The following is a 27,846-nucleotide window of genomic DNA, read 5'->3' on the forward strand; positions in this document are numbered from 1 at the left end:
GTGCCAGTGGCTTGGAGAGGTTACATCTGTGTTCAGGCTTAAATCTAGCTTCTAAGGGAGAATGTCTAAGGAGCAAGCTGTTTGGTTTACTGATAAACAGGGATCAGTGAAGCAAAAACAGTCACTTCACCGATTTCTAAAAAAAAAAGAAGAAATGATTGCAACTACCCATATTAACATTTCATGAAACACTAAGCACATATTTTGTTTATGTATTTATGTAAACCCTTACATTTGAGCTAGGTTTCCAACAGTAATAGACCAGGACACCAACTGTTTAACACTCGGCCGGTTATTTAATAGCGCTGTCAGCTGCACTTGCAGCATTGACTGATGCAGTTTGATGTTGCCAAAAGACTTTGCGAAGCCAGCTTCATCTTAGTTATATCTACAGATATAAGAAATCTTAGTGGTATGTAAAAGATATCCCAATCACAGATGTATGTTTGTTAAATGCAGTGTGAATGAAAAATAAGTCATAATCGCCATATTTTTCATTGCTGTTTCTCAAAACCAGCCTGATGAGAGGTTATTTGATTTCCAATGAAAACTCAGAATGTACTGAGCTGTGACCAAATGCCACCTTTTCCCGGGGACATGTTTTGTCAATGTGCATTAAAATTCCTGGTGTACTGCATAATACGTCTTTATGTAAGCATCCTTAAAATATTTTAACCACCATAAATGCACTTAAATTATGTTGTTTTTCGCCATATGTGTTTAGATACGGATTTCTCTACTATAGTCGTAGACCAGACATACAAAAGCAAAAAGTTAAATTAGCACCATTTGGTTATTTATAATAGGCTTCTTAATGCATACATCTATATTGCTTTCCCTGTGTAATAGAATTTTAGATGTGTAGGGAGGAGAGTGATTCTTTTAGTAATCATGTGGGGGGTAGCTTTGGTTTATCAGCATGGACACAGGTCACAGCTGCAAACAGCTAATCTATTGCAAGGACAGGTTTATAGGAGAAAGCAAGATAGGAATCTTTGTTGCATATTGTTATCTCCAAGTTCAATGTGGAATACTGATGAAAATATTTCTATTATTCTACAGATCTTACAAAGCAAACCCTACTGTTAGGCACAATAGTACAAAAAAAAAAACAATATAAAAAAGGCTCTTTTTCTGTATGAGCTGAACTGGGACCCTAATATTCTTCAAATATTAACTCATTAATAGCCATTCACAAGGATTATATTGTAATGACTCACTGATGCAGGCAAACAATGATCCCTATAACTGGCCTGGACTATTTATGTGGAGCATTAGGCAAATGGCCAGTTGGCAGATAGCATCTCCAATGCACTGCTGTATTGCTGGTCATGCAGTCGATACAATGCTTTAAAGTGCAGCTGTGTATGAAACAGCAAATGATTTCATAAGCAATTTTATATACAAGGACATGCACATATGTATGCTACAAAAGTGTAAGAATGTAGCATATGACCATATGGCAGACATATAACAAAAATGGCCATATGTCATAAATAGCATGTGGCCATCAGGCCGACACACGTCATTTAGCAGCTAGTGGCCTTAAAGTTCCAGGGCCAATTTTTATCTTCATGCTGCTCCTTAAAACATCTGTATTCTATTAGGTATTTAAACTGTTCTATACCACTAAGGAAAGCACAAATGTGAAGGCTCAAATAAATAATGCATTAAAGTCCAAATGATGGTTGAAGTGTGCCTCTTAACATACTACAGAGTGCTATTAACGTTTTGTTCAACAGCATCACTGAAGGGGATTAAAAAAACTCATTAATTGAGGGAAAGCATGGTCAGGTACATCCCCATCTCTCCTGAACATGGGTATGCACCAACATTACTTATGGTGGACATTTAGTGGGGTCTGTGGTGGACAATTTAATGATGTTCTACGGACCTTCACAACCCTTACCACGGACACTAGTGTCTTTGTACATACACTTTGCCTATCCCTGCTCCTGAAGCCCAGTTAGAGGGCTGGAGGGAGAGGTGAAAGGCATTGTGTTTCAGCTCCTTGCCTTCAGTGTACTCAACATATCCTTTCGTACCTCCGGTTTAGCATTTTCCGATCTTAAACCAAAGGGAGGTTTGGAGGTGCAAGATTTGGAGCTCTATTATCATGCGGCGCATTTGCGCAAGATTGTAGAGTGGTCGGTCCGTGATCCTAAACAATGGGTGATGTTGGAGGAGGCTGTTTGCTTCACCCTGCCCACTTGTTTCCTTGGCTACCGGACATACATAGACACAATTCTTCTGTGAAACATCCCACTATATCTCAAACAATTAAGATACTCAAAAAATATATATATGTCCCAGGGCCACTTGACCTCTTTTCTTAACCCTCTCTTTCCACTGTTGGATAATCCTGCATTTCAGCAGGGCTGATAGGTTATCTCCTTTGCCCTCAGCCATCTTACGAATACACCATGTTACTACTTCAGATGCAGCCTTTGAGAGAGTTGGTTAATACAACTACGTCCAAGATCTTTTTTCTACACACAACTAACTCATTTTGTGACTTCTTTGCCACAGAATGAAAGGTATCGTAGGCCCTTGACGGAGTTTGAACTATTGTGCTCAGCCAGGGGGAAAACTGCACATTTTATGTCTAAATGATATGCCATCTTATTATCTTTTCGCACTTTTCCAAAACCATATTTTCTGGCTATGTTGGAGGCAGACTTTCCCGGCATTTCATCTGCAGAGGATTAGGATAGAATTATCCGATCTGTACATAAAGGGGCTATAGTGAGTACTGACCCCAGAGGGGTCATTACAGTGCTCTTCCGCTTAGCAAATATAAGAATTCGGTTACATACCATGTCCTCAGTGCTGCAAAGGCGGCCATTCCCTGCTTTTGGAAAAAAGGGTACCCCACCTATTCCAGCCTGGCTCAGCAGAATGCAGTTTATCTCTTCTATGGAGGAGCTGGTGTGGGCCTCCAGAGGCAAAGCTCACCTCAATGACAAGAGGTGGTTTTGGTGGAGGGAGCTCATAACCTCTCTGGGGTTTTCTTGTGTGTTGGGTCTTATCCCCTGACTTGCCTCTGCAGCTGCATATTGTAAGGCCCTGGGACTCTATGCAGTCTTCTTATATCCCATTCTGGGATATTACGCATACTACTTCACCTTCACAACACACATTTGTGCTATATGCTTGTTTGGCTGCGATGCGGCACGCATCTTTACGTTAATTGGTTGATTTCATTATTATTTTACTTTATATCTTTATTTGCACTTTTGTGTATAAAACAATTCCAGTATTGTTGTACGATTGTCGGTGGGTACTGCTATGCCGCTCTGACTTCCACTGTATGGTAAACTGTTTATTTGGATTATGATATGTATACTGTTGCACTGTATGGTTTATCTATCTGTATTGTCTATCTATGCCTATAAATGTGTACTAACGGCGGTGCCCATATGTACTGTACATCCATTGACACTTTGCCTGTATACCTGATTACTCATATTTTTATGTTTATTGTATACTCACATTGTACTTGGATGTCATTGTATTTTCCATTGTCAATAAATGGAGAATGTATATTCCAACCCTAATGATACTTCTGCTGAAGAAAGAGCTTGCCTGGCCGTGTATCAAAATCCCCTTACACATTCAATTGTACAGGGGCAGCGCAGCCCTTCTTGCTGGGGGAAAAAAACAAAAACACTTGGCCGTGTTGGCCCTTCATGATGAAGGTGAAGCAAGATCTTAAAACCACAGCTCTGATGCAAACTCTCCTGCCCCCTCTCTTTTTAGTGAATAGACCCAATAGATTCACAGTTGCTCATATTGGTCTAGCATGATCTTTCTTTACAGCTCCATCATTTTATTAATCTATCGTTTTAGACAGGGGCTGGAAACCACTGACATTTTTAGTCACTGTGGACCAGGATTTACATGAGATCAAGCTTGTAGATGGCTGGATGAGAATTAAAAGGGAGTTGTAGCTATCAGCTGTAGAGGCTGAATATCTATGTCATTTTCTGAATAATCACAGAAAGCAAGAACTGCCACGCTTTGCTGCTTTTTGCCCCAGCCTCCTCCACACACTCAGTCATTACTGTTTCTCTGCAGGAGACCATTTTGCACATACTACGTAAAACTGCAATTGTTGAAATCTGAAAGTGGAAAAACCACCCAGATCTATAAAGACCACTGTAAATTACACGCTAGAGTGGGATATTTACATTTTGCTAGTCTACATTAAAGCTTATTTTTTCCTCTGAGTTACTGGAGTGGATATGCAATATATTATTAAAGAAGAAATATTTTAGGAATATATTTTCGTGTCCCACGTACAAACTATTCATTCTTTAGTTCTCTGGTTTTGCGACGTGTCAAAGATTAATTGTAACTTGTGACTGAAATTAATCATGTGAACAATTAATATGAACACAACATCCAGAATGAATAAAGGAATAAAATAAAAATAAAAAAATAAGACAGTCTTTATTGTCTGCCAATGTTACTATATGTATCATACAACATATTTCACTATGCATTTATAATGTATAATATATATATTATATGGCAGCAATCAGCTGCCTAGTAATAGCCATATATAAGGACAACATAAGAATAAATCCGGCAGCAGGCACTGCATTCGGATTATTATTACTATATAGAATATTCTGTCTACTGTTACAATGTGTTAAGATTTTTTAAATATTAAATAATACATTACAATAAAACCTTTGCTATATCACATTTAACATTAAATAACCTATATCAGCCTTGAATCACTTATTAAGCTAACAACTGGCATAACAAGGCTTTAAATGCAGCTGTAATTAACTAGTGTAACAATTATCACCATTTAAATAAGGGCTCAATTAAAGTCATTTAAAAAGCAAAAGATACAGTTTCTCCCCCTCTCATGAAGATGTTTTTTTTTACTTTTAAAGAAAGGCAGCATCTTCAGATTATTACTATTTCATAATGATCATAAATTAATTAGCTGCTGTCTCAGAGGGATCACGGGGAGGGAGGACTTAAATCTTTTTTTAAAAATCCTTTTTTTTTAAAATGCAGCTGACATATTTTATTTATTTTTAGCTGGTTTCATGCAATTATTCTGGAGAGCAGAGCAAATGAATGAATGTGTGCAGAGCTGCCCTGTGCTGTGTGCAGCTCAGCCATAGAATGGTCAGTAATGCTTTGCAAGCCAGGAGCTGATGAGGTGTATTGATTCTTCCAGTGCTCTCAGCCCAGGAGAGTGCGCACACTCTACGAGCTCAGCAAGGGATCCAACACAAGCATTTGTTGTCTTTCCCATAGACCTGTCACACTACCCGGATGGAAATGTAGTGGAGCACTTTCCCTACGAAACAATACTCTCCTCTCTGCCTTTATAATATATCCCAAGCAACGGCTCCGAGGCGCCTGCTAACGACTGCTACATACCGACCAGAGAAAGGGGTTGGTGCTGCCATTCCATTCACTGCTCAAAGCTCCGCAAGGTAAGTACAGCCTGTGTTCTTCATGTGCTTTTATACAGGCATTCTGCTAACATGTTACTGTCTTTGCAGCCCAAAAAAAGGAAAAACCCTCAATGTGTAAGATTCATCAAGTGCCAAAAGATATATATGTATATACACACAGATTATATATAAATAATCACACACATATGTGTATGTATATATATATATATATATATATATATATATATATATATATATATATATATATATATATATATATGTGTGTGTGTGTGTATAGGTACTGCATTTTCACAGTAAAGAGATGCATGATTTTTTCATGTTAAGCATTAAATACTGGTTAGGAGTTTCTATCTGAATTCAGTGTCATAATATTTTCTTGCTACAATGTTTTTTGAGATCTTTATATAATAATTATCCAGATTGCTGTGTTTTGCCCCGGTATGTTACTTAAACTTGTCCTGTTTGTACAGCACAGGTAAGCTCCGCTCTCCCTGGGCTGCTAAAGGGAAATTGCTAGCCTTGTGGCTTGCACTAATTCACTACAGAGGGAGGGAAGTCAAGTGTCAGCACCCTGGGATGCCTTGAGTGAGTGGTGCGATGGTACTTTGTATCTTGTAGACACTGCACCAGGAACCTTTACTGGCACTTGGCTGCAAAATGGGGTCTGTCAGTATGCGGCAGCAAGTTTGCGGATCTCTGCTGCATAGCATTGTTATGGGATCTGTTCATTCCTTTGTCTGTGAACCCGAAGCTGTTGACTCCTGAATACAAGCATTTATCTGGAGACAAAGGGTTAAGTTCAACAGCATCATGAGAGCATTGCCATGGCGATAAATCTGTTTTAACCATTTCATTGCCAGAGTGATGCACCTGCAGTACTGAATGGAATTACACTTTCACGCTTTCATTCCCCTAGAAATCAAATCGCTCTGTCCTACCATTCTAATTAGATTGGTAATTTCTTTTTGTCGGATTTCTCTATTATGCAATTATTTAACTACTACCATGCTAGGTTATGGTTTCTATAGATTCAGATTTGAAAAGTGCTTGCGGCACTCCTGGAAGACAGATTCAGTTTTATATGCACCATGGTACCAGTTACAGCAATGTTGATTGATTTCAATGTAAAGAAAAATAATAATGAAAATGAACCCTTAGAATGAGTTTTTTTCCCCTTGACTTATTGTCGTCGACTAATTACAGCAGTAAAAACTATATTACGAAGACGAATATGTAACCATTTAAGGTGGTGAATGGTTCTAATATTAATAATTTTTTTTACCTGCACTGTTTCGAACAAGTGGTAGATTGTATTCTGCATATCAAACAAAAAAAATCACTAGTTAAACAACTTTTAATACATTATGTTCTCTCAATGTCAGTCCCTATTATGACAATTCTCTGGCATGCATTTTCTTACAATGTCTCCAGTAAAAATCAACCGGACACCATAACTTAACAAGCTTCATCCTGAAATAACATGAGTTAGTTGGGAGTGGTTGTACCACTTGACTTCATCAGGACTAAGGTGGTCGTTCCAAGGACTGGATGGGCGACCCTCAGCACATTATGTATTAGTAATGTTGGTAGCTGCGGATTTTGGGAGTGGTGGAACCAACAGAGGTTTCCCAACCCTAGGCTACTTCTACTAGGGACATTAACCTGCCATAGGTTGAAATATAATTATGTCTGTGTCTCCCTAAGCATTAGACTTATGATTTGCCTGACAATATGATGGTAATTGAGGATTGCAGCCGGACAGCACCGCCCTACAACACTGTCTAATAGTAATATATATATATATATATGGCAAATAAACAAGATTTTATATATATATATATATATATATATATATATATATATATAAAATCTTGTTTATTTGCCATTTTAGATAAATTAGACTGAAAGCTAAAGACCAAGCACATCTCGCTCATTCATCCATGTCTTCATTTTGACAAGTACCCAGTTTTAGCCCCCAGACCCAATTATAAAAAGTATTTGTTTAAGGCAGCAGTCCTACAATCATTAAACTTACACAGATCCAACAGTTACAGATATTGTATTTAAAACAATCACAATCAACAATCAAAAATAGATGTCATTGTTTCCATATTAAATATTTTATATGGCTTTTTTATTATTATAATTTAGCTGAACTAAGAGAAAGGGAGATAACAGCTAAGAATGTTTTGCCGTCAATAATATAACATGGATTAATAAGAATACTAATGCAATTTATATCAATTAAGCTACGGAAAACTGTGCTACACTCCTTCAAGCATTTACTACCGTGGCAAGCGAATGACACATCCTGTGGTTGTCTTTGGTCATTTATCACGCCATTTGCTTTGGAAACACCTGCTGTTCAGGGGAAAGTGTGGTTTTAATTTGTGAGCTCCCCCTGGGACAACATTTAATGACTTTAATGGGTGTAGATAAACTAGCCACTTAAACACTTAAGGGAATATGTGATATTTTAAAATGCAAAAACGCTTATTTGGTTGGCTACCCACAGTGCACAGCGTTTCTCTGTAACATTTTGAGTTAGGGGTGCAATGGCTTTTGTAAAAATAATTTGTGACATCATAGCATTAAAACATGAAAGGGTGTTTTTGGAGTCACAGTGGGTATGCATGGCACTGTACTGCAGGTTCCTCTATAGACAATAGGTGATTACCTTGTTTGCTTTGTAGTTGATGACCACGTCAGCATAGTCCTGAAGTATGTTGACTGTATGAATTAATGGGAGGGAATTAATCATTCAGTTACATATACCTCATACTGCAAGGCAGCACTTTACATGTGCTGCTTGCCAGTGTATTTAATGTATACATTCTGAGGCAAATGGCTGATGTGGTAACTCTGCTTGTAGTTAAAGGGACACTCCAGCCATTATGTATAGCTTAATGCGTATGATAGCTGAATATTCCCTTTACAATACGGTTTTTAGTCCCCCTAGCAAATGCATGGAGGGATTATCTAGAATCCTCCCAATTCATCTCCTCTCAGCTTTGTAGGAGATGTGCTCGCACCCGCGCTATTCTAACTGCTGGCCAGCTCTGGCTCGCGCTAGGGTTCAAGGGAGAATATTGAGACCCCGGCGCACATGGCAAATGGTTTCAATAGGAGCCATTTCTTGCCCATGATTGGCTGCTTCCTGAGCCAAAACTGTCTCAAAAACTGCATAAAGGGGTTTTTGGGTTGGATCTGTAGCTTTTCCTAAATGTAAGTGATTTTTGTTTCCCTTTTCAGCTAAAGAATGCTTATAAACATACTTACAAAGTACTTAAATTGTTGTGGGCACGGTATTGTTCCTTCAATGCTCCAGTTCTGTCATATGGACTCTTTCGGTCACACAGTATACTTAGTCTTGAAAAAGTCTGTCCTTCCCTGGTATTATTATAATTATTATCTTTTATTTATATAGCAGCAAAGAATTATGCAGCGCTTCTTACAATACAAATATTCAAGGGGTATGACAAGACTAGAATTGACACACTAAGACAAACCGATACATTAGGTGGAGAGAGTCCGGCTCGCAAGTTTACAATCTTGAGGGAGTGGGGTGACAAACATAAGGCACAGAGAAAGGGTGAGAGGTAGTGTGGTGGTTGTGTCAGTGACAAGGAGGTTCTAGCAGCTAAGATGGTGCGGCTTATCTGAAGAAGTGGGTTTTGAGATGTTTCTTGAATGTTGGGAGGGAGGGTGAAAGCTGAAGGTTTGGTGGAAGTAGTTTCCAGAGATACATGTCTGCCCTTTAGCTAGTCATTTTATTTCCTGTGGCCCCTGAATTGTCCATCATATTATAGTTTAAGTTAATGACAAGGAAAGTTGCCAGGATAGCATCACAGGTGGACTGTGCAACCAGTGTAGAAGGGCACGCCAATTTATTACATATTGACATATTTTGTGTTATACTATTCTGGGTCAGCATGAGTTGTTAAATATTAAATCAGTCTCGAGAATCCAGGCGCTGGCTGTGAGGAAGATTATTTTTACTGCTTTGCTTCTTCAGATAAACATTTTGCTGTCAGATGTGACTTAACTCATATGTCAGTATCTATTGAGAAAAATATATACATTTATGCTGATATAAAATTATGTGCATTTATGTCTGTGTGTATGTATCTGTGTGTAGCGTGGGGCAAAAAATATTCAGTATATACTGTAAAGTGTTACCCTTTCTTGTTATCTTTTATTTATATAAAATATACTCTGCACTTCTTATAACAATCTGTCAGTTCTAGTTTTGTCATACATTTGGAATGTGTCTAAGACAACCCTATGCATTGGGTAGAGGGCCTTGCTCTTCTTTTTTGAAGCTTGGATATTATTGATAATGCGAACTTTTTCATAATTAGTTTCCTGTTACTATTATTTATTTATAATGGACTTAATGATTCCTCAGTGCTGTGCGAAGGGGGAAATCATGAAACTCTACCATGTAAAACTCATTTGAAGGCTGAGGTACGTAGCTATAGACGGACAACCGCATTAGTCCCCCAACATATTTCTGATAAGTCTCAGATTAGTATATTTCCACATAATTTAATTTACTTATGACCCATTCCATTTTAATATTTTTTCCTTACTTAAGCAAGAGGCATGTTTACAAACTCCTTTATAAACTGTGGTACGTACTGTACGGAGTATTTCCAATCAGTACCTGAATCAAGCATGGTGATCAGAAAATATTGCTTTCCTAAAAAAGTCTGTCACTTATAGTAAAGATAGAGGCGATAGATGGCAATCATTCTATATATATCACAGAACCAACTTTTTGAACTGCATTTAAGGGTTTCTAGGATGTCATTGCTCACATAACGATTCTAGATTTGGGAACCATAATGTTAACATATTTAATTTATTCTGGAATCAATTAAGACTATACAATTATGCAACTAAGTGTGTTTTTGCTATATGCAGTGTTCTTTGTACCTAGTATGGTGTATCTTCTCTGCAACTCATGAGGATTAGGCTGTGTAAGTGAATGCAGTATATGCCAAGCATCGTTGGTCTTCCCAGAGTTCTCCTGAGCCATGGGAATTGGGAGCTATGTTTAGGATCTTAAAGCTAAAATGGAGCCTGGATTCAAGTTCTTTAAGGGTGCTTTTCTTTTTATTCACATAATCATGGATTTAGCTGTGAAGGGACTCCAAGTTTAGTACTGAAGCTGGGTCCGGAAAAATTCTTATGAATACCCATGTCTATGCCTAATGAGGTTCAGCGAAAAACTCCAGTTTTAGACAATCTGTTAACCTTGTGCTAGTTTTGAAATATAAATTAGCAAAATTAAGATTACCAGGATTGTATTTGCTATAAAAGTGAATCTAACCTTTTAATCCCACGGGGTGTTATTCTTCCCACGCTTCCAGTGGTTAATTAAACTGGAGAAAGTTAGATTGATATAATCGTACGCCTGTGATTTTAGTCAGCATTTTTTTTCTTTTAGCGGCGTTTTGGAACGCAGCACTAGATGTTTGTTTTGTGTACATGGCTGAGATTAGAAAACAGATGGGTGCACAGAATGTTTCCACACTTGAATTTATATCACTGTGACATGCACCATGCGTTAATAACCAGGATCCTATACTTCAATTAGCTTCGCCTTTGCAATGGCTAGATGTCTACGAGTGTTACCCATCAATTAAAACCTCTAATGATATTATGAGCATCCACACAACACTATTGTTTGTATAAACCTTTTGGGAATATGTCTGCTCCAAATGAAAACTAGATTAGCAGATAACATTAATACCCGCTGACTTCTGCTCCCAAAAAGCCATTTATCGTTGGCTCTAGTGTGCATCCTGTTATAATTACCTGAATTTTATATTCTATAAATATAATAAAAATGCACTGTTGTCAGTAGATGCAAGAAAATGCCATCCTTTAAGGTATAACATGTTTTAGTGTGCCATTAATTGAATTGCAGATTTCTGTATTGACTACAGATTAAGAAGAGCAAAGTAATTTCCTTCGGGTAGTGAAATCATTCTCTATTTGAGAGAGAGATCTAACTAATTGCAGCATGCAAATGGATCTTTTTAACGTGACCACATTGTATTTCTGATAGATTGGCTTAGAAGAGCATATTGACTGTGGCACGGCACCTTTTTTCTTGATTATCTATAGAAATGTGTTCTTTCCAATGGATGACCCTTTGTCATAATGGGAATTGGGGCTGTCTAAAATTTATGTAATATGAAAACGAGGTTATTGATTTTTGAAAGGCTAATAGTTAAAAGAATAGGGAAATGCTAAAAGCCAACAAAAAAAATCTTTCTGGTAGACCTGTGCACCGCGAGCCAAGTTGCTTCAGACAACATTTTTGTTTCCTTTTTAATGTGTTTCACGACCATTTGGTTTGGTTGAAATTCAGAGGTCTTTTTTTTATTCATGGGGGTGTTCCTAAAAGGACTCCCCTATCACTATAGAAATTAAAAATAGGTACCCCCTAGGAAGTACAGTCCAAGAGATGCAACAGTAGTAGTAGAGCACTGGGCCTGGGCAGACAGACACTGGCACACCATAGGCACATGCAGCCCCTTAGAGCAGGACTGGATTTCCCCAATATTATAGAAATTAAAAAAAGGTTCCCCCAGAGTTAGGACTGTCAAAGAGATGCAACAGTAGTAGTAGAGCACTAGGCCTGGGCAGGGAGACACTGGTACATAACAGGCAAATGCAGCCCCGTGGAGCAGGACTGCATTTTCCCAATATTGTATATTATAATGCCTGGTTTTGTCACCAATATTTATTTATCAATGACGAACAATAGATGATATGATAGAATGATAAAAAATTGACTTGTCCACAAATTAGATGTTTGGCTAGTAGCATAAATGGGCAACTGTCTTAATCAGCTAAACTCCACTCAGGAACAGGGAAAAAAGTCTGCTGCAGTCCCTGTGATACACTACAGTAGTCACTACAGCTCCTCCAAGCCACCTCACAACAGTAAATATTTTTGCACTAAAATAATTAATTTGCAGTATTATATATGAGTAATGAGCATTAATCTCAGCCCCTGCAAAGGTCACTGTCTCACACTTCAACTCCCATCAATCTGTAACTGCTGCCACTGACAAGTTAAAATGGCGCCAGCACATTTATTTAACTAATGCTTGTCCCTTTCTTTGTAAATGCTGATTGGCCAGAGTGAAAAAAGTAAGGAAAAACTCCCACAGGTTGTTGGAGCTGTCAGTCACAGCCATAACCATCAATGAGACCACTTCTCATTTTTTGGCTACTTCTACCTATCAGTTATCGATATGTACTCTTCCACTTTACCTCATCAAGGAGCGCCAAAACAGCTTGTAATGGCGACTACACGTGGCAACAAATGTAAACTAATATTTGTCACTTTTGCAGTTTGTTTTAGTTCATTTCGTTGGAGCTCACCCTAATTTTTTTGTTGATTCGTACCAGTGCTTGAAACATGCTATTTTTGTTCAAAATAAAGTTTGTACAAAAACAAATGCTCAAGTCTACTTTCTGGTGCCAGCAGTTAATATGTTTAAATCTATTGACAAATGTGTCAAATCACTGCATGCTCTAATATAGCCAGAGACTTAAAGGCATGGATAAGTGTAACTGTCTCTTTGTTGGTAAGACTTAAAGGATTTGTGTTCAGAGAGAGCGAGCAGTCACAGTAAAATAATGTCTCTAAAGAAGGTAGGCAACGTAAAACAAACTGGATATGAAGTTTAGACTTGATATAATATCCCTGCAATGTAAACTGACCCAGGAGAAGAAAAAAAAGTAGCTATTTTTTTATCCTCTGGGCTATTCTCTGGCCAACTCAGTCTGCGAGACACTTCCACATATACACTCATGGTAATGCACACTTACACATACAGAATCATAATATGGCATCCATGAAGAAAATAGGAACACTCGCATGACTTCGTATTATATTCGGTCTCCTACACAGAGCCTTCATCAAGTATATACCATACCAGAATCGCTATAATGCTTATACACATTAGTGCACATACACTAATACGCTCATACTAACACACACTTAATCTTACACTTCCCACACCTCACACGCTTACCTGGCTTGTAGCTCTTCCAATATTACCGCGTATCATCATGTTACGTGACCCAACTTGGACAATCCCTGTTTGAAGAATTTTGGACCCTCAGTCCTTGGTCCTGTTCTAGAAGATGCTTTTTAGGAGGTGAGGTTTTACTTAGATGGAGATTGAAAGAGCTGCAAAGACCATTACATGCTCCTATTTGGATTATTTTTTTATTTGTGTGCAGCTTCATATTTCCAAGTGGCACTTTTTAGGAAGTAAGTGCTAATTGCATTCATTACCACACTCCTTTTTCTATCTACTACAGAAGATGGTATGTAGAAAACCAAACAGAAAATACACATTATTTATCAATAAACAATATTGACAGCAACTGTTTTATAACATGAAAGAGCATGAAACACCTGTTATCATTATGACTTTTAGCCAAGCATTTCTTATGCATCAGTAAATTTGCGATACATTGTTCAGCCATTTTTTTTATTATGGGTTTTAAATCAAGGCCGATGCAGCCACCAAGATCAGAAAATCCCTACTGGTTTAATAAACTCCATAATCAGAGGGAAGGCCGAAGGGATGAAATGCATGATGCAGTTTATGTGTGATGCATTTTAATGCATTTTGTTATATAAAATATGGTTATAAGTCTTATCTATTAAGCTTTGCTTTTGTAATGCATCACATGCCTGGACTGAATTTTACTGTGGTAGCAAATTAATAAAATCTAAGTGCAAATCATACTTTTGCAGGCAATTAATAAAAGTTGGTGCATTTAAAAGTGATGTCACACACCAGCACTTAGAATCAGAAGGATACCTGAAGTAAAAGATACCTCCGTAATATAAATGGGTAATTTGAAATTAAGATCTCTGATCTCATCAGCCAGGCCAGTGAATACTAGTGCACTTGTGAGCCCAATAGGGAAATCTGGCCCCATTGCACAGGTACTGCGGCCATAGAATATGTTGCACCCCATATGCTGCTTCCTTGCAGTATGTAGGGTACAAATCCAAACTGTAATGTTGTACACTACTTGTTATGTCCTGTTTACCCATTATAAGGTTCCATGGATCCATATAAAACAATAATAATGTATAGCTGAGTAACTAGTTCCCATTTATGAGTTCAAGCTTCCCAGATATTACAAATGGGAACTTTGCATTGAATATTTGCAATAACGAGAAATATGTGTGTCCTGGAACACATGGCCCACGTGGTCACCCCAGCTGCTACAGGTATGATATGTGTACAAGAACTTGAGTAAATACGTTTACAAGGGCAAACTAAAAAGCAGTGGTTATGCCATCTGTACCATTAAAACCCACTTTTTTTTTTAGCAAATAATCCCCTTGGAGGAAAATTAGATTACTTGTATGTATGTCATCTTTTGACATTAAGAAATTGAAAGGTTTATATACTTTGACATAACAAATACATAAATTGTATTTGTTTTTTCCTCCACAACCAGGGAAAATGATAATCTAAAGGGGACACTTGGCAATGATATGCATTAACTACATAATAGAACTTGTATATATCACAGTGTTGTAATTTTTACTATTTGATTTATGTAAATTGCAGTTAAGTATTTTTTTAAAAAATATATCAAGAAAATATAGTACATTACACAAGATGAGCAATTTATAACTGGACCAACATCTGATAAAGGAGCATATGTACTATGCCTAAGTCGTAATATTTCTTTATGTGAATGTAGCTATATCCCCTGTAACAATATCATTACAGGACAAGGACTAAGTCTCAGGGATTTATGTATACAGTAGCAAGAAAAAGGAAGTGAATCCTTTGGAATTACCAGAATTTGTGTATACATTTATTTTAAAATATGATCTTCATCTAGGTTACAATAATGAACAAACACAATCTGGTTTAACTAATAACACAAAAAATATTGTGTTGTTCTTGTCCATGTTGACTGCATCATTCAAACATTCACAGTGTGGGTTGAAAAAGCTATATGAACCCCTGGGCTAATCACTTCAACAAAAGCTAATTGGAGTCAGGGGTTAGCAAATGGAGGTCTAATCAATGAAACTGGATTGGAGGTGTGTTTTAGAGCTACTTTGACATAAACACTCAAACATTTTGAGTTTGCTATTCCCAAGAAACATCTGCTGAAATGAGCCATGCCTCCCCAAAAAGATATCTCAGAAGACCTACAATCAAGAATTGTTGATTTATATAAAGCTGGAAAGGGTTATGAAGTCATGTAAACAAAGAGTTTACATATTCATCATTCCACAGTTAGACAAATTGTTTATAAATTGAGACAAGAATTGTGGCTACTCTACCTAGAAGTGGGCGCCCAGCCAAGATGATTCCAAGGGCACGATGCTCAATGCTAGCTGAGGAGTAATATCTAAAATCTTCAGGGAATAATTGGAACTGGTTGACATCATGTTCCTGAGTCTACCATATGCAAAACATTGAACTGGCATAGAGTCCATGGCAGGACACCACATAGAAAACTCACCGTTTGCCAAAGAGCACCTTGACACTCCACAATACTACTGGGGAAATGTTTTGTGTACTGATGACACTTAAGGTTGAATTGTTCAGGAAGAACACAGCATTATGTATAAAGTAAAAAGTGCACTGCATACGAACATGAAAACATTATCCCAGTATGGTTGAGGGAGCTTCATGATTTAGGGCTGCTTTGCTGGACGATGAATCCCCAAGTTTATCAAGGTATACAGGATAATTTCAAGGTGGCTGTCCATTAGCTGAAGATCAGTAAAAGTTGTGTAAAGCAGCAGGGCAACCTTAACATCAAAGTAAATCTGCTACAGAATGGTTTAAATAAATAAAATAATGCTTTTTGGAGTTGCCTGGTAAGAGCCCAGACCTTGCCCCATAAGAGACGCTGTGGAATGACCTCGAGAGCTGTTCACACCATACATCTAGGAATATGACTGACCTTAAGAAGCTCTGTAAAGAAGAATGGTCTAAAATTCCTCCTGAACTTTGTGCAGGTCTAATCCACAGCTTCTGGAAGTGCTCCTCTGAGGCTATTGCTGCCAAAGGAGGTCCGACCAGTTATCAAATCCAAGGGTTTACCTACTTTTTCACCAGCACTGTGAATGTTTAATGGGTATGTTCAATAAAGACATGACAGATTATCATTGTTTGTATATTATTATCTTAAGCACATTGTGTTTGTCTATACTTGTGACTTAGATGAACAATTAGTGCAGAAAACCAAGTAATCCCAAAGGGTTCACGAATATACAGTGTATACATGTGTACATGTGATTTCTTATACTCACACTTGTGTAAGTATAGTGAAAAGACCACTTTCAAAACTGCCCCAGAATTATCAGCTTATACTGTGTCAAGTAACACTCATTTGTAAATACTCATATACTCATTGTGGGCAATTATTTATATCTGGCCTTGCTGATCATCATTGTGCATGGTCTCAATTAAATGTAATTGGGTCTGTATGACAGTATTTTTTGGACAATGTTCGCTTTTTTCATGATTATTAACATGCAATTATTGAATTGTTTGACTTTTTTATTACAAAAATCAAGATTTAATAAAACAATGTAATAGTAAAACTTGCAGATATTCATACAAACGTTCTTTACTGCAATGTCAGAGCTATATTTATAATTTATTTAAAATATAGAATTAAAAAAAATACATTAACCATTGTGGATTTTGCAGAATATTTCAATACTCAAATATTTTAGGTCATTTTGCTTACTCTTGTTAAATGGACAAGAACACACCAAACTTGTTTGCTCTGAGTAATTCAGGTTGATAGGCTTTTTAAACCCAGACAGGAGGAGAAATCACTGAAACATATAACAGAAGGAAAAGTAACCAGAGAATCCTAATTGACAATAAATTGAAAATGTAATTGCCAGTCCAGCCAGAGCGCTTGAAATGCTGTCAGATAGCAAGACGGGAATTGCCAAGGGGGTGAACACAAGTAATATTGCCTTTTATATCAGCCTATGATCTTGAATGTCTAGAGACAAAGTGCAGGCACAGGATTACTGAGAAAGAATATTGATTCACAACAGAACGCTAAAGTTCTAGGCTAGAAACCAAAAACTTTAAAATCCTTTTTTCCAATTTGTGTACTAAAGAGGAATTTTGTTACATATAAAGGCATATGTCACTGTGGGAACTATTGGTTATGCTGCTGGGCCTGATGATTCACTATGAGTGGACAGTGTTCTAGTCCCTAGGGTGGCATGCCTTTCGTTGTTGGCTGAAAGCCTTTATTCTATATCTGTAATGTGGTAGGGTAAGTAGGAGTGATGTCACGTGACAATGTACTAGGGTGAGCATCAGCCCATTTTGCCTCCTGCATCACAATGTGATGTCTAGCGGGCGACAGGTATATCTTGGAGGAGTTGAAGGTGTATGTTGGGTGGTTGTGTTGGACTGAAATGGACTGCATTGATGTGCACTGTTCAGTAATATTTTAGTGGGGGACTGTGCTGTGTTTATACCTTGAATGGTGCATTGTTAGTGTTATATATTGGGATAGATTATCAACAGAGAGAGATGGGGGTTTTTGCTTTGGTCACAGCTCGTTAATGACTATTGTAAGCTGCTATTTAATAATTATATGATGTTAGCCCCAGGTATCGTTTGGAGCCCCAAGCAACTTACTGAAGCTCCAACTATGTATGTCCATGAGATAAGTTTTCTGTTAGTGAGGGATGGACATGACTTTGCAGAACCAGGTACACACTAAAGATCTATTGTAAAGCTAACCACTGCAATGCAGGTCCCATAAATGAGCACTGTGCATTTACCCTTGAATGATGTGCTTTCAATTCAGGATTACTTAGAGTTGTAGAAGTTGTGTGTTTCCCTATTGACCTGTGGGGCAAAAATCTTAACTTGTATTTTCTTACTGAAAGAAAAAATAGTTTTCACCAATTATCTACCTTGGGATATTTTTTAATGCAGTGCACTACTATTAATATTTGGCGTTTGAATAACGCCACCAAAATTATACAACATTAAAGTTACACTCCCCTTGGGTAATCCATCCACTAGCCGCTGTTTGTTTGCTAGTATCTTGTCTTGTATCGCAGTGCGCTGTGCATTGTCAGTGTAATCTGAGCAGAGCTGTGTGTGTACACTGTGACTAACCATGATTTACAAAATAAGTAAAAAGGAGTGCTTTTGTGCAGGAGGGGAGGACCCTACTTAAACCTACAACAACGGGATTAAAAAACAAAAAAAACCTATGGATCTGGTCTGACACGAGTCCACAGTTTGGTGGTGCCATTCTAAAAGGAAACTGCAACATTTTGCTTTGTATCTTAGATATGTGTGGTGGTGTTGTATACTCTAGTGAAATTTAACACAGTTTTTTTTTAGATATGGTCACCTAGTTGAGAATAAAGGAATTGAATCCTATCCAAACACTAAGCCAAAGTAAAAGAAAATTAAAAAATAACTTTTATTGGTACACTAAAATGGGATAAGTCTGAGAAAATCGAATCATAATAAAAATTAGACAGATAAGGCAACCTTACTGGAGCACTAATACCTCAGCTCCTGCTGACCTAATGAATCCTACCAGATAGTTTAAGTTCCATGCAGCTGCCAGCATTCTTCATCTGGACTATATAAAACAATGTGCAAAGTACTGCTAATACCATTTTAAAATAAAGTTTGCACGCTGTCTGCAGTACACCCTCTGATGCACAATGGACATTCCTTGCTAAAAAAAAGACACTTTGGATGTATGGTTTAATAATTCCATATTTGTTGCATAATTGCCAGCAATTTAATTATATCTTGAGTGGGCTGTGGCATGAGATCATTTCATGTTCAGCCCACATTATGTGGCAGTGTTGTGATATAACATAGCAGATTATTCCATTACTGAATATCTTGCGCTCCATAGGGAGTCGTTACAGGTCCTGTCCCGCCCACAGAGATACAATTAAATAAATATATTGGATGTGTTGCTACTCTTGACTATTTTGGTCAGAGGGACACCATTAGTGCCATGCTGACCATAATTGGGCTATTGGTAAGCATGATTTTGTCTAAGGTAAACAGATGACACAAAACACATCAGATTGAATAGAAAATTGCACAGCATGTTTATGTAAGCAGGCATGTTCATTAGCTAACCAAATATACTTGATCCTCATTATATACCTACAGTACTGGGGATGGCAGACCCTAAACTTGTTACAAATCCCATTTCTATATAAGACCACTATTCAGAATATCAAATAGTTCTAAGACTATGGGTTCTAGGTCGTAACGGCTTAATATTTAACACCTGTTGTTTAGACTTGCCAAAATGGTCTTGGTTATGTTTTATCTGCAAGGTAAATGTTAGGAATGTGTGCTGATCTTATGAGCTGTTTATATAGATTTATGAATCGGAAAAAAAAATATTTATAGGCACAACGAGATTTGGATTCCAAAGTGATATGGATTAATGTAAAATTCCCATTCTCACTGACCATTCCATAAACACAAAATAAGGACCTTCGCCCCTTTTAATCTGTATACACTATCACAAATGTTGTGGCAAACACAACCCCCTCTGTTCATTACATGCACAAAATGCAACGGATAATGTAAAATATTATGTGGTATTAAATCCTAAAATATTCAGAATTTCTTGATGAGTTTCTATGTGTGCTCCAAAACTGTCATTTAAATACTACTGTACTGTAAATAGTCCTTGGGCAACTGTGTAGGAGGCCCCCTGTTGTATATAATAGCACGATTTGTATGACGTGTTCAGTTCTGCAATGTTGTTACAGATTATGCATCTTGCTTATATCTAAGTAAACATAGTTGTAATGATTTTGGGTTTCACACTCAATAGTCATGCTGATGCAATAGCAACACGGTTATATCAGTGTAAATCCCTTCTCTAGCCAGTATTAAGAACATTTTGGATGTAAAGATGCATTATAGTCAGCCTTTTTGAGAGAAGAAGTCAAATGTCTAGTGGTATCCAAGAGGTTAGTCATGGAAGTCTGTATTGAACTGTATTAATAGCATTCATAAACACATGGCTAGCTATATATTTTTACAGTCCATGGCATTACAAAGTCACAGTTTACTTATAATGAACCCTAAACCGATGATTTTTTTTCGAGATACTGATTGTACATTTCCATTGATTATAAGTAACAGAAAAGTGATAAAAAATAATATAGTTCCATTTGATCGAGTTCAAAAGTCATTGCAGGGATTCTGGGTAGGCACATGCAAATAAGGTCAACAATAGTCACCTTTTGTCTAAAGGCTGTCTTATACAGCGGGCAATTACTTTGAAGGGATCCATGTATAAAGTGGATATAGAGGCGAAAGGTGATTATTGCTGACCTTATTTGCATGCGCCTACCCAGAATCCCTTGTGGTTGTGGCAGCACCATGAGATTTCTTAGGGAAAAACAAGCCTTCTGGCATGTCTGGTGTCTGCAGATGAGTGTTTAATAATGCTTCTACTACACATTCTTATCTGCATATTAAGAAGCTAGAGCTCTCTTTGCAAACACAATGCACATTTTAGTAACTTATGTAGTGCATACCGATGTTGAATGTTTGCCGTCAGTGTGCAGTCCATCTTATGGTGCCATGTTACTGCCAACTTGTTAAGATTTGCACCCCAGTTCTGTTTACTTTAATTCTGAGTTTGGAAATGCTTTAAATATTATTATTGGTTCAGTTTTGAAATAAAAGTTGGTATTTTACCATCTATATGGCTCTCCAGCATAGAGTAAAATGTCCATATATAGCCTAATGCCATTGTGAAAGGAGTAAGACTGTCCTTGATTGAGTGCAGCTTGTGTAAATTGAATCAGACTGTTGCATAATGAGTGATGTTGATTTATGTTGAGTGAGCTGTACATAAGGGATGAGAATGTCTTAATTCATACTCCGAGCTGTCTGTCATGCTGCCTTACATTTAATTAGGCTGGCCTGGTTTGTGGGGCTACCCCTCTACTAAAGGAGGATTACTAAGAGGCAAGTGACATAGGCTGCAAAGAGCCAACGCTCGCAGAGATTATATAAAATGCTCTGGCTTAGACTGTATAGATTGTAGAGTGATTGCATTGGGCTTTTAGTATCTGTGAAAATAACCTCATTATTAGTTTTGGCAGAGACACTGATGAGGCAGCAGTCTTATTCAATATTTAAGAAAGCTGCAATGCAGAGCCAGATCCTGGACAAGTGAGCTGCCTGTGTTTTGTATGACATAAACTACTAGAACAACTCGGATATTATTTACATTGTGTGTGTGTGTGTTGTGTCCAATCTTTGCCAGAGGTTATGTTTTAACACAGGCTTATTGTCACACTCTGCTCTTCTGCAGTTACATTTTATTGTATAATGCATTGGAACATTATAGTAATAATCTTTATTCAGCACCTAATAATTTGGAAACAGCTTTATCCTACCTGAAAATATTAATTTTCACTTCATAAAACGTTAGAAGTAGGTCAGTCATTTCCGGGTTTTGTTATTCAACTGGCTTTTAACCTGCGTTACTCAAGTATGCAAAAGAAACATGTTAGAATTTTCTCCTACTGTTGGGAACATACTTAATGGCTTGCATTACCTTCATCAGAGATAGATACCCTTATTTTAAAGAGCCTTATGATTCAAGCTGTTTTTAAGGGATATTAAAGTATAACTAAGCGATCATTTTGAGTTGAAACTAAAGTAGGACTAAAGGATAAACCTTGTGTTAATATGAGTGAATTATTATTACCACCAAATTTTCTACCAATTAATATATAAACAATACATATTTTATATAATTTATTACAAATGTCCAACATTTCAAAGGCCACATTGTTGCTCTATAATATAAAAACAATTGTATGTATATCTTTTGGCTGTGTTAGTGTATTTGCTCTAGCAGTTTTGTTTGTGGCAACTTTAGGAATGTGTGGAGCAGCCACACTTCTATTGCCTATTGTCCCTTATGTATGTGAACCGTTTGTCAGAACCCTGGCACATTGCACATAAACCCTAATTGTGTGTGCTGTAAAACTGTACAATAATAATTCAGAATAGTGAATGATGAGGCTGTATATAAAGTGTGGTATATTAACCCCCTTCTTGACATTATGCATGCGATTTATTTTATTTGGCCATCTACTTCTCATAAAAAAATATTGAAGCGCTCTTCCACAATGATAAACATTTTTAGTATTTTGGAGCCACTGCTGGCTTGATTTCAGTATGAGAGTTATAGCGTATCTACACTTGGAGGACTGCTCTGGAGACGCTAATGCTTAAAAACAGTGAAGTGCAATGAAGCAAGAGAAGATACCAAAAACAAACAAAAACACATCATTCTGATATATTTTTCCTTTTTGGTCTGGAATATTTTCACTCTTTTTGGCAAACATTTCTTAGATATGTTTGGTGTGTTTTTTAATTTTCATAAAATACAATCATGATATAACCCTCCGTGGTCCAGAACCTTTACTGCCATACGTGATATATTGGCCTAGCTTTAGTGAATTGGCATACCTAACAAATCGGTGTTCTCAAACACAGTAACAATTTATTATACATAGTAATAACCATTCCAGTGGATCTACAGATTACGTACTGGAGAGAAAACACCTATTTTCTCTTGTTCTTGCCAAGAAATGGGTTAATACCATATGCATATTTTTTCCCCCGCACACCTAATATTGATAACACCGGGAATTAAGAAGCATGTAATTATAGCTCTTTAAATGCTGATATATATAATTATTAATATCTAGATTGACAACATTATATATGTAGATGATAAATTGTTGCTGTTGTATTATGTTTCAGAAAAACATCACACATCCCCAGTTTTTTTTTTTTAAGTGATTTTTTGCCTGATGGAAAGACCTTAATAAAATACTTGAAGCAAGAACCACAAATCGATAATAACAAGGCACTGATTACCGTGGGTAAGGATGGGCAACCCAATAATATCTACTAGTCCCACTAAAGGTTTTGATGCTTACCTGAAATATTGAAAGATACAGTACCTGATATTGTTGACAGATTTTATTATTGCCAAGGAAATTATACAATTGGACCAACAGAATTAGGCTTGTATATAGCTTATTGCCTTTTATCATTTGGAATGAGTACTATCGCGAAGGGCTACTCTATTCTTCCCTGCAATGCCGAGCAACACTCCTGCTTCTTAACTGGATGCATACCTGTTAAAGAGTGAGAGATGGACAATGGGCTTTCACTCCACATAAGATTCTTATCTCCTTACATCCTCGGTCAATAGTCAAACTGTAGTGAATGGTAACCTCTGTATGATTAGAATTAGGACTTTTTTCTGCCTGGCTGGGTGTCATTTAAAGTTAAGATGCAGCAATAGTGTACTGCAGAGCTAGGTAATGCCACATCGTTAGGTTATCAGCCGTTTGTCTTGTAATGATGGGAGAGCTATTCCAGTATACATTTACTGCTAGGTCACCCCTGGGATTTAGCACATTAAATTCAATTTATTTCCTCATTGAATGACAGTCACTACTGTCTGTCATTATAAATATGGATGTTTAAATTGGCCATTTGTTGTCTAAATCCAGGTAAACTCTGTAAATAAATTCTTATGTGCACAATGTGTGTGTAAATATGTTCTTCTGATCAACTAAAGTCTCACAGATTAGCACAGGATAGGCTATACAGTTACACAGTATAAGTATCTGATATCCATGATAAATGCTAGCAGCCCCTTTGAAGGCTTAGACGTTCCAAGGAAGTTTCCATTCTCTGATTAGTTATTTAGTAATCCTGGCCGGGGTTTAAGACCTCATTTTCCACAGTTAGATATTGTAGTATATTTTGTATGTTATAAATTATAACTGGACACGGTGCCAGAGCAGGAATATAGAGGCATGTGTCAACAGGAGGAAGGGTTCTTTCTTGTTCTGCTAGACCACCAGCCATGTAGTCATTTAAAAGCTAGGCAAGTTGTAGAGGGATGAAGACAGATCATTTAGAAAGCACAAGTAATGGTATAAAAATAATTAGATGGAAAGTAAGACATAATAAATGTAGAAAGAATCACAATGAATAAAACGGGAGATAATGGGTGGGGAAATAAATATGAAAGGGTTGAAGGGGGGTAGTAAGAGGGAAGGGCAGAAATTATTTGGAAACTAATGGGATGGGAACAATTTAAATGTGAAGTCTAATAAATGACTAGAAAGAAAGATTTCCCCCAGAATAAGATGGGAAATCTGCTTCACAATTAATATTATATTTAGTATTCTAAGACATTGATGACAGATGGCTGGTTTTCTTACATATGTTTCCTATTGGTGTGAATATTTCAGTTTCAGTTAGTAAATCTTTTTTTCTGTTTAAAGACAACCCATACATTGTAAGATAAGAACACAAAATGTGTGAGAGCAATGAAATGGAGTATACCAACAGACCTGTGGACTCTCTGGGTTGGGCACAAAGACCCAGCACCTGGAGACTCTAAGTCAGTATATTCTTTCTCCAGACTAGCGTGTGATGGTTGGATGAGACCCACTACCCACTCACTCCATTCCACTAAAGGCTGTCTGGAGCTAGCCCTACCCCTCTGTGCAGCTAGCTGTGACTCCTAATGAAGTCACTCCTAGAGAAGCGGTAGAGCCCTGGGTAGCATACCCCAGAAAGTTTCCAGGTATGTCTATAGCGTTTTTCCCCTTTACCAAGCCACTTCCTGAACACTCATTGAGATGTTGCACAGGAGGTGTGGATGAGAAGGGCAAACCAATCACATACCAGGTGGGCTGATTACCGACAGAGGTCCAAACTCAAAAAAGTGAAGCTGCGCCTATCCAGCTGTGCAAATCCAGCCACCAGATGTGTCATTAGGTGGCCATGCGACTTAAAGCAGCAAGGCTTTCTTGTCAAATCCAGTCCGGCCCTGGGATGGTCTACAGTTAATGGTGTGATCAAGGGCACAGTTCTACTGATGCTAACTAAAATAGAAATGAGTAGAAATTAGTTTGAGATAAGAAATAATAGAAATGAGGGGGAGACATGAGAACAGAGCAGAGAGAGGAAAGAGGGGCATAAAAACGAGGACACAGGAGATGAGTGAGAAAGGATAGAGAAGAGAAAAGGATGGGAGATAAGTGTGAAAGAGGAGGAAAGAAGCAATAGAAGAGAAGAGGGGAAAAAAAACCCCACTTTAGCTGGTGAAGGTTGATAACATTTGAACACCCCAGCAGCTGCATAAGAGAAAGAAGCTATGCCCAAAAAAGCTGCTTATAGGTTTTGTGCAAGAATAATATACAAACGGTATTCACATCCGTAGTGGTAAATAATAAAGATAAATCAATACTCCCCAATGCTGGGACATGTGGCCCCTGACAGCCTTGATGCTGGAGGTTGGTTATATCTAGCAATTATGCCAATTTTATTATTGTGATTATTTAGGTTTGTGCTCCAGCTATATGTACAGCTATATAGTATCACTGCAATAAGGGGAATACAGATAACATACATGACACATTTTATTGTCATACGCAAAGGGACATCATCATCAATATCTGACAATATACATGTTTTATGGTGTTTTTTTATCAACCTATTTAGAAAAAAGTAATACTACTAATGTTTTAATGACGGATATGTTTAATCAGTAGGTGGCAAAGACATATGCTGCACAAACTGCTGTTTTTGAAGCTCCTAATTGAGAACTATGGGTCATCAACTATTAAATGAGACAGTTGAGACCAGGCAAAACTAAATATAGAAAAGATGCGCAACAACCTTGTAAGATTTTATAGAAATGCGCTTGAGCCTAGGAATTTGGTATCATTACGTGATGGTTGAAGGTGGTGGAACTAAAGCCCCCTGTTGTGAGAGTTATTATTATTGTTTTTATGTTTGTTTTGGTAGCCTCAGTATTTGTTTGTGGTACTGTTTTAATGGATTTGAATAAATGTATTTAACGTTAACACACACACACACTTTATCATAACCAGGTGTTATGACGCACAGGAGACTCAAAACACATTTCTGTAAAGGAATATGCATGGGTGAAGCATCTCCAAGGAATTAAATTATTAAATTTGCAAGAATCTAAGAAATAGTTTTCCCCCATAATGAATCATACATGACCTTCAACGAATAGCTATGCTTTATTATGACCTTTTTAGATGTTGGCATTTGAAATCCATGAAATTGTAGTGCTAAACAAAAGTCAAAGTGCATATCACTGACCCAAAATGATAAAATAAAAAAAAATTTGCATGGTGTGGTGACCTTCATAAGAAGCTCAATAGTCTTAGCAGTGTGGTGGAGGAAAAGATCACTGAATCAAACAAGGAGCATATAGTATGAGATTTTTCAGCCAGCTTTTGGTAGCTCTTGTTCTAAAACGGATTAAGGTTTGAGGGTTCAATCCAGAGGAAGGCTGTCACTTTCTGGATCGCGGGTGGGGGGTGTCTAAAGCCAAGTGGCGCTTACACACATATGCTTACAATACTTACACACATACATACGGTAACACACACAAACCCTTACACCTACACATTCAAGCGCACACACAAACACTTATGCATACACTGTCACTCTAACATGCAAACATTCATACATACATGCATACTCCCTCCTTTACCCTCTCACTGACTCAGTCCATCCCTCACTCCCTCCCCTCATCTGCAGATTTCTCACTGGTTGCTCACACTCTATCCAGATGTGTAGGTTGGAAGGGTTTTCTACACAAAGGGGCTAACCAAGACAGTCTTGAATAGGAGGGAATGTGGGCAAGGAGTGGGCATGACTAGATGTTCCTTCCTGGAGAGAATAAAGGGACCTTAAGAAGCAGCGCTTCACCCAAAGATGCATGGCCAAACATGGAGAGTTCCTAGTCATGTTGACAGGTTACTATTCGTTTTATTAATAGGAATAACCATAACCACTAATTACCAGTGTCTTAGTTAATTTGACGAGAGGAGAAGATTGGAGGTTTTTCCCCCTTCAGCAACATTTGAAAGCATGTGAGGCATTGGCCACTGTGCTGTATACTCTGTGTTGAAGTATTAATGAGACTTCTTTCTATGGGAAAAACAACAACTGGTTCTTAAGATGCCTCTCCTGCCAAGAATTACATAAATTCAGCACAGGTGGAGATGTAGTCAACATATCCCTTATATCCGATGGGTGCTGAGTGTCCACTTTAATTTATTTCTTTGCTGCTGATGCTGCAATTGGATACATGGGGACAGAAATTTACAGCCCTATTGAAGAAACCAGGCTGAGTACTTGTTCCTGTATATAAATCGTGAACTGCCCACACTGTTCATTTAGTAAATTAGTTGAATAAAGGTTCAATTATATATATAGGTGACCGCGCCCCTCACACC

General features: G+C 37.5%; 1 protein-coding gene across 1 annotated transcript in view; it reads left to right on the forward strand.

The window, feature by feature from the left end:
* Positions 1-5,337: 5,337 nt before the first annotated feature.
* RPH3A (rabphilin 3A) overlaps positions 5,338-27,846 on the forward strand; it is a 78,279-nt gene continuing 55,770 nt past the window's right edge. The window contains exon 1 of the mRNA XM_053473193.1: positions 5,338-5,462. The gene's annotated coding sequence lies outside the window, so the exon portion shown is untranslated. The remainder of the gene's footprint in view (positions 5,463-27,846) is intronic.

Source organism: Spea bombifrons, chromosome 1 (assembly GCF_027358695.1).
Source record: "Spea bombifrons isolate aSpeBom1 chromosome 1, aSpeBom1.2.pri, whole genome shotgun sequence".
Classification (NCBI taxonomy): domain Eukaryota; kingdom Metazoa; phylum Chordata; class Amphibia; order Anura; family Pelobatidae; genus Spea; species Spea bombifrons.